The 9,315-nt window shown below is 36.0% G+C and overlaps 1 pseudogene; it reads left to right on the forward strand.

The window, feature by feature from the left end:
• Nucleotides 4,356-9,170, forward strand: LOC107611339 (annotated as a pseudogene).

Consider the following 9,315-nt stretch of genomic DNA (forward strand, 5'->3'; position numbering starts at 1 on the left):
AGATTGTAAAAATTTATTTTTATGAAAATTTTAATTATGTGCAAATAAAAAACTGAAGCCTCTAAAACCTAGTAATGGCTAAAGGGTAAGATTATAAAACAGATAATGTTGAATTATTGCGTGGATTGGATTGAACTTCGAGGTTTTGATGGGGTCGTCGGTAGGATCGGATGGTGTGGATTGATCAGTTTGGACACGTATTGATTTCTTGTGGCCCCGTGGTGGGACGCAATTCTATACTACAAGAGTAAGTAATTTACATTTATTTAAGGTTTGGTGGGGACCATTGTATGTGGTGAAAGGTCGCAGGCTGCAACACGTTTCATAATCGTTGTGATGGGTTTTGAAATCATTGAATTAGTGCTTTTGGATAAGGCCACCCGCCAGCTTCTTTGTTTGCCACCTCATTGTGACTCGGAAGTCAGAAAGCACAATTTTTTTTTTTTTAAAGATGAAGAATGTTAGGAGCAGTAATTTTGGTGTTTTGTAATCGTCAATTAGCTATTAATAGTATTTTTAATGATGTAAGAAATCACTCACATTTATTTTGATGATTAAATACTGGCCAAAAAATACAAAAATTATTGACCCCTAGACTTTTCCTTTTAAGATTTATATAATATGTATCCTCAAGGCTCAAGCTATGGTATAAGAATTTTTTTTTAAAATAAAATAAAAAAATTATTATTTCTTTAAATATAATTTTTAAATTTTAAATTTTTTAAATTAATTTTTTTTGTTTAAAGTAAGTTTGTCTACTTCGACAAACTCTATAAAAAATTATAGAGTTCGTCTTATCTGCTTTCGAACTCCATTCAAATTTTTAAAAAACCTACGCTTTCAAATAGTATATAAAAAGAGTACACAAAAATATACGGCAACAAATATGGTTTTTTTAAGGATTTTTTAATTATAAATTTAAAAAAACAAGTCATATTTAACAATGATGAATATATCAGATTGAGTTTAAAAAGTTAACCATGGTAACCATTATCATCGTCTCCAACGTATATGAGAGTACACAAGAGTACACAGGAATAAGTCGTATTTTATTTTTGAGAAATAGTTATTTTTTTTAATTTATAATTAAAAAAATCCTTGTCAAGGGTGTCAAGGGAATTTACACTATTTTAAGTATTAACTCACGTTTTACACCAAATTTTTTCAATAAAAATTAGACTTACATATTTATGTATGTTAGTGTTCATGCAGTGGCCCACAATTTTTCTAGGCCTAAAATGAGTAAAGCCTAACATACAGACATCGTCCGATCTACCCCTACCCGACCTCATAGAGGTCGGACACAGCAACATGAATTCGGTCCCACTTGTCTAAATAAGCAACGGACTCCTAAGATATTTCCTATTTATCTAGAAGGAATATCTCAACAACTCCCAAAATAAAGGGAACGATTATCCACCAACAAAAGTGCAACTACTCCAAAAGGTGGTTATCTACTCTATTATAAATACATTGACACACCTCAGGTATATTCACGTTCTAATCTACTAAAAACCTGCTACAGCCCTTGGTGACTTAAGCATTGGAGTCTCTTACAGGTACCACCCCCCACCTCCTCACGAGGAACTTGGACAGGCGGCCCCTTGACATCAACAAGTCGGATGCTGCCATACAAAGGGATCTGGACCTTACGTTCAGGTCCAAATCAACGTTTCAAGTAACTCTTGGAACATTGGCGCCGTTGTCGAGGACCTGGAGCTCAATCCTTGATAATGGTGGATGATCAACATCTAGAAGGATGAATTGCGTCTAACTTCAGATAAAGAAATGGAGACCCCTTGGAAAACGAGTTAGAACGATGAAGATAATCGGAGAGCCAACTCCGAAAAGAGCTGCACAACAGAAGAGAGATTGAAGATAAACTAAGAAAACTGGAATCCGAGCCAAGGGAAAAAGAAAGTCGAGATGACAAAGACTTAGTCTTCATTGGAGGGGACGATCTTTTCTCTAAAGAGGTCATGCATGCAAAAGTCCCAAGAAATTTCCAACCTCCCAACATGGATTCCTATGATGGATCTACTGATCCACATAATCATCTCAGCAACTTCAAAAAAGTCTACTAGATCGGAGAAGACGGTACAAAATCTTACCTCTTTTAGAGCTCACGAAGAAAAGTCCGACCTCTTTTAAAGGTTTGACTCTACATTGAGGTCGAAAACTCCAAGCGAACAAAAGAAATTCCGATCTCTTTTAGAGCTCACAGAAAAAAATTCGACCTCTATTAAAGGTTGGACTCTACTATGAGGTCAAAAACCTCCAAACTGACAAAAAATAAATCCGACCTCTTTTTGGAGTGTGAAAAAATCCGACCTCTTTCATGATCAACTCTACAATGAGGTCGAAAACTTCAAAGCTTACCAGAAAGAAATTCCGACTTCTTTTAAAAGTCAGATTCTACAATAAGGTCGAGAACCTCTAAGGATACGAAAGAAATTCCGACCTCTTAGAGCTTACGAAGAAAAATTCGACTTCTTTTAAAGATCAGACTCTACAATGAGGTTGAAAACCTCCAAGCTTACAAAGAAAATTCGACCTCTTTCCAAGCTTAAACAAAAAAATCCGACTTCTTCTAAGGATCTGTGCTTATGAAGAAAATCTGACCTCTTCTGAGGATTTAAGTCTACAAATAAAAATCCGACCTCGTTTATAGCTTATGAAGCAAATCCGATCTCTTTTAAGCGTCAGACTACAATGAGGTTGAAAATCTCTGAGCTTATAAAGAAAAATCCAACCTCTTTCTGGAGATATGACTTCTATTGGAGCAAGATTCCAAGCAAAAAATGGCCATAAGAAGGTCATACGAAGAAGTTTCTCAACTGGTGACCTCATCCTGACCCAAAATGACATCGAACCAAAATTGGATTAAGAAAAGCTGACAACAAAATGAAAAGATCCCAACAAAATCACTTAAGACTTGGAAAAGAACTACTACAACATATCCGACTTTACAGAAGTATTCCAAACCCTAAGGCAGCACGGGATGAGGCTATATTCCACAAAGTGCACCTTCACCCTAGAAGCAGAGAAATTCCTGGGGTTCATGCTCACCCAAAGGAGACATTGAAGCTAACCCGACTTGCTTGAATGGAGGTTCAACAATTAAATAGTATACTTACAGCTCTAGCTTCGTGCTACTACGAAAGAGTTACAATTTCATATGGACCCAGGAATTTGAATAAGTCTTTCAAAGAATTCATACAATTCTTACCCGACCTGAAACGGGAGAATGGCCCATTCTATATTTAGCTGTGGCCGATAAAGCAATAGCCTCTGCTTTATTCAGAAAAGATTACGATGGGCAAAAGCTCGCCTACTTCACCAATAAGGTACTACAAAGAGCTTAGCTCAATTATTAGAAAATTGAGCAAGTTGCATATGCTTTGGTCTTGATATCCTAGAGATTGTGACTCCACTTTCAAGCTTAAACCATCAAAGCCCGAACTAATCAACCCATGAATCATATCATTCAAAAAATGGATAGTGCAGAACAAATGCTATAGTGGGATATGGAGCAATCCAAGTTCAATTTGTAGTACGAAACTCAGACGGTCATCAAGTCGCATTACTTGGCTAACTTTCTTGCGAAAAGAACAAAAAGGGAGCTCCACGACTAAGAGATGAATCATCAAATAAAGCTGATAGTGGGGGTAGGGATCATCCCCAAGAATGAAGAAGGAAAGGTCAGGCATAAAAGCCAAGAGCATAATGGCTGAGCTGATACCCTCTCAAAGCTAGTCAGTACAAAGCCCGGGACAATGATAAAATCCTAATCCAAGAAATACTACAGTCACTTTCAATATCAAAAGAAGTTAACAAGACAGATATCCTCACAATTTAGGGATAGATAACTCCAATCGTTGAATATATCAAGTTCGACATCCTTCCTCAAGAATAAAGGACGGCAAGGAGATTAATGAAAAAGCTCAGCACTACATCTTAGTTTGTAATATTTTCTATAAAAGAGGGATCTCAACACCTCTATCAAAATGTGTCCCGACATCAAATACAAGAGGTTCTAGATGAAACCCAAAGTGAAATCTGTGGAATTCATCTGGGGGCAAGTCACAGGCGAAAAGGTGTTACAAGCTAGCTTCTACTGACACACTTTTCAGAACTCACACAAATACTATAAGCATATAGAATGACTCAAACCACCACTGAAGAATCTCCCTTTGACATGCATATGGCACAGAAGCTATGATTTCTATTGACATAAATAAAGAAAAATTAAGGGCAACATTCTACAATAAAGTTGGAACACTAAAGAAGAGCTCGACCTCATTTCAGAAATTCGAGAGCGAAGTCAGATAAGAAAAGAGATTTTGAGACAAAGGATGTCTATAAGATTCGCCACAAACGACCTCATCCTGATAAGAAATAATATCGGGTTACAGAGGTCGGGCGAAGAAAATCTAACAGCAAACTGGATACGACCCTACAAGATTATTGATGTCTTAGAAAAGGACTACTACAAAGTATCCGACCTCAAAGGTGACAAACTGCCTAGGTACGACACACCTCCAACATAAGGAGGTAATACAATTTCTTATGGAAACTGATTTTCTACAATTAAAACACACCAATTGAAGCTCGACAAACTGCGAAAATCACGGGTCGATCCTATAGAAGTCACCCGGATGAAGCAACGAGGAATCAATTGGTGGAAAGAAGTTACATACGCGAATTGGAAAAAAACACCTCGAAATAGCTCAAGCCAAACGGGTTGAAAAAGTTGTGTTTAGAATAAGTCGCAAAAGTAACTTAACTAAATATACCCCTCGAGGCATAAATACGATTTAACAACTCGACCCACACGAGTAACAAATGAATCGTACAAAATTTCAATCCCACAATCTCATCTCTACAAGTTCTAAAAATAAACAACCTAGTCATATAAAATGGAACAATTTCACAAAAACAAGTTGTCCAAAGAAAACTTGTTCTAGCATCCACAACAACATAAGGACAACTCGGATTAAACGAGTTGTGCCAGCCAACCATATTTTCAACGAACTTGTGTCAAGCATAAGTCGTGTCTATCTAAAAGCAAAGCTTTAAAAATAATTTGTAGCAAAACAAATTATTAAAGCAGAGCATTAAAAAGTGATTTGTATCAAAATGAATCGCTAAAGTAAAATCAAAACAATCCTTTAACCAAACAACTCGTACAAAAAAAGGAGTTGCAAAGGAAAAAAAGGATTGTAAACATTTCTAACAAAATTGAAAAAAATCCTCTAATTAAAATAACTCGGGTAAAACGAGCTGTATCATACACAAGGATAAAACACTTGTAAAAACTAGAAAGGGAAGGGAATAAGCATATAATCCCTTCACTTAAGGCACCAATTTATGCTCGACAAAGCGCAAAAATCACGAGCTGACCTTTTTAATGGTCGCTTGGATAAAGCGACGAGGTTCAAATTGGTGTCCAATGGTTATAATACGGCTTGATGATTTGAAACAACTCAAGCTCATGAGTTAAATAAAATCAAGTAAAAAATAACCATATGATCTAAGCAATTTGTATTAAAACAAATCACACAAAATAACTTGATATATAACGAGTTGTGCTTCATTCGATAATCCAATTCGCTTGATTGCTCGAGTCCAACTTCATAAAGCTCAACCTCGAACAGGGACACGATGGATAAAACAACAAAGTTCGATAGCTACAAAGATGATCTGATACTTTAAAAGGCCTCAAAGTAAACAAGTTGAAAAACAAGTTGTGAAGTCCTAAAAACAACTCGAACTAAACGAATTGCATGAAATCAGATCAAGAAATAGCCATGTTTTAAGTAAACGATTTGTATCAAACCAAGTAGTAAGAAATCAGAACTATAAGTTTCAAAAATAATTTGCATTAAAACAAGTTATTAAGTCACAAAACGACTCGAACTAAACGAGTTGCATGAAATCTGATCAAGAAATAATCATGTCTCAAAATAAGCAATTTGTACCAAAAATAAAGTCATGCAACAAATCTACAATCTTCAAAATAACTCGGTATAAAACGAGTTGTACAAAATCAGAATAAGCTTAAAAAACGTGATTTGTATTAAAACAAGTCATGCATCCTCAAAACAACTCGAACTGAACGAGTTGAACAAAATTAGGACAAGAAATATTCTCTGGTTAATCAAGATGTGCTAAAACCAGTCATACAGAGCCTACAAGCCGTAAATAACTCGAAAAGAACGAGTTGTACAAATCGGTTCTAGAAAAAAGACTTAGCCAAAAAAAAGTCAAATAAAAAGAGTAAGTCGCACAGAATGTGAAAACGATTGGTAATATCAGGTCACCAAACGATAACTTTTTAGTAAGTAATAACTACACTGCAACAAAATGATAACACACGGAAAAGCATACAAATAGTTAAGAGTAATGTTACGAAAATGTTACATTATTCAAACCATGTTGAGTCGACCAACCTCCTTGACTTCAGACCTCAAAACTACTAAACAATTTCTCCACAGTTCAACATTTTGACTTGGTCATCTAATTGCTCCAGTCAGACTTTGTAAAAGCCCGACCTTGAGCAGGGGCACTGTTCATGCACTGGCCCACAATTTAGTCAAGCCCAAAATGAATAAATCCCAACATACAGACATCGTCCAATCTACCCCTACCCGACCTCATAGAGTTCGGACACAGCAACATGAGTTTGGTCCCACTTATCTAAATAAGTAACTAACTCCTAAGATATCTCCTATTTATCTAGAAGGAATATCTCAACAACTCCCAAGATAAAGGGAACGGTTATCCACCAACAAATGTGGAACTACTCCAAAAGGTGGCTATCTACTCTATTATAAATACACTGACACTCCTTAGGTATATTCACGTTCTAATATACTAAAAACTTGCCTAAAGCCCTTGCTGACTTAAGCATTGGAGTCTCTTGCAGGTACTACCCCCACTTCCTCACGAGGAACTTGGACAGGCGGCCCCTTGGCATCAACAAGTCGAACGTTGTCATACAAAGGGATCTGGACCTCACATTCAGGCCCAAATCAATGTTTCAGGTAACCCTCAGAACAGCTTGTTTTTCTAAATTTATAATTTAAAAAATCATTGAAGAATCTATGCTTATTGTCTGTGTATTTTTATGTACTCCTATATATTGTTTAGAAATCTATATACTATTTTGGAGACGATGATATAGATTAAAAACGTGAATTTTAAAAAATTTGAATGAAGTTCGGGAGAGGGTAAGGCGAACTTGCTCTAAAAAAAATTGTATTTAGGAAATTAAAATTCAAAAATCGTGTTTGGAGAAATAATAAATGTTTTTTATTTTATTTCAAAAAAATAAACTTATTATTAATAATAATAATTTTTAAATAATTTATTTCGTATATTAAGATTAGTCAACAACATATTTGTGTATAAATACATATATGATTTAATTTATTTTCAATGTGTATTTATATTCTAGAGTTATGCTATGTGTACACTAAAATCAGCCACCAAAGTCAACTGCTAGTATAAAATACATGTTAGAATACAAATACACATTGAAAAATGATGAAAATAAATTAAACCACACATGTATTTATACACAAATACATTAGCGGCTGATTTTGGTGTATAAATAACATTTTTGTATATTCTAATATATATTTTATAGTAGTAATTGTTTATTCTTTTTTTTTTATTTTTTCCTCTTAACAAAACAAAATAAAGAGAAGAAACAAAGAAAATACAAAAATAGAAAATACAAAAAGATTTTAAAAATATAATTAAAAAAAAAGAGTAAATAGTCATTTCTGACCATAAAAGATTCATATGCTGACAAAACTGACCATGAAAAATTGAAACTAAAGTTATACCCATACAAGATAAATTTTATACGACAAAAATAGTCAATAGTTAAATTTTTGTTGGTAATTCTATAAATACCCTCCTCCTTTTCTCTTCCTTCTTCATCTTCCTTCTATAATCATTATTAACTCCACTGTAAATTCATTGTTCCACCAGATCTACTCTATTCCCACTTTTCCCAAACATATGCATCTTGCCAACAACCACCGCATTCCTTTTCTCTCTTCTCCCAAACTAACCCAAAGCCCTATTCAATCCTCATCCCTTCATATTCTGCATTCAAACCCAAACCCCTCAAACCCCTCACCACCACCAGATCCGACACTCCGTGCATCCACAAATCCTACGTCGGCGATGTCTCCTCTGCCATCTCAGCTTTCTCTGTTATGAACACAACAACCGCATTGTCTTCCCAAAAATCTCAGGTCACGCCTCCAAAATGACGACACACTTTATGACCTCTTCCTCTTCTCCTTCTCCCCAACACTCGCCGAAATCGCCGACTTGTAGGCTACGACTTCGTCGCCATCAATATGGAGCACGGCCACGGCGGAATCTCCGACATGTTTCCATGTCTCTATGCTTTCGCAGCCACCGGCACTGCCGCAATCCTCCGCGTTTCTGAGAGCTCTGCCACTTGGGCTAAGAAATTCCTTGACTTAGGCCCACAGGGGATCATGTTTCTAGTGATCGATTCCACAGAATCTGCCATTGACATCGTGTTGTTCTACTAGATCCCTCCCATTGGGATCCGTGACTCGGCTCACTCCATCGTTCGGGTTTCCGGTTACAATATAGATGAAGGTTACCTTGGTAGTTACCAAGAAGAGATGGTGATTATGTGCCAGGTTGAGTCCGTTGAGGGAGTGAAGAACGTTGGTGAGATTTCAACCGTTGATGGCATTGATTGCATCCAAATGGGATCGTTGGATCTGAGCGCGAGCATGGGGTACTTGTAGGACCCAGGAAATGAGAACGTGAGGCGGTTGATGAGGGAAGCTGAGGCGAAGATTCTAAAAAGGCGCAGTAGTGGTGGATTCGGCATGGAGACTTATCTGTCTGGATTTGCTATGCTGCATGATAGGCCCGAGGATCTCAATTCTCAAATCATGTGGATACCACATGGTGTTTGATGTTGTTGATATTGGGTTGTTTAGAAGCACTGCTATGGAAGATGTGAAGAAATTCAGGTTGAGTTTGATTGATAAAAGGAAGATGAGGAAAGAAGAGAGTATTTATGGAATTATCAATAAAAAAATTAATTATTGATCATTTTTGTCAAACAAAATTTATTTTGTATAGGTATAACTTTAATTTTAATTTTTCATGGTCAGTTTTGTTGGTATCCGAATCTTTCATGGTTAGAAAAGGCTATTTACTCTTTAAAAAAAACACAAGTGTAATTTTAGTTGAATGTATAAATTGATTACTCGAAAATTATTATAATTGTTTATTTCGATGAATGGCAAA

This window comes from Arachis ipaensis, chromosome B01, assembly GCF_000816755.2.
Source record: "Arachis ipaensis cultivar K30076 chromosome B01, Araip1.1, whole genome shotgun sequence".
NCBI lineage: Eukaryota > Viridiplantae > Streptophyta > Magnoliopsida > Fabales > Fabaceae > Arachis > Arachis ipaensis.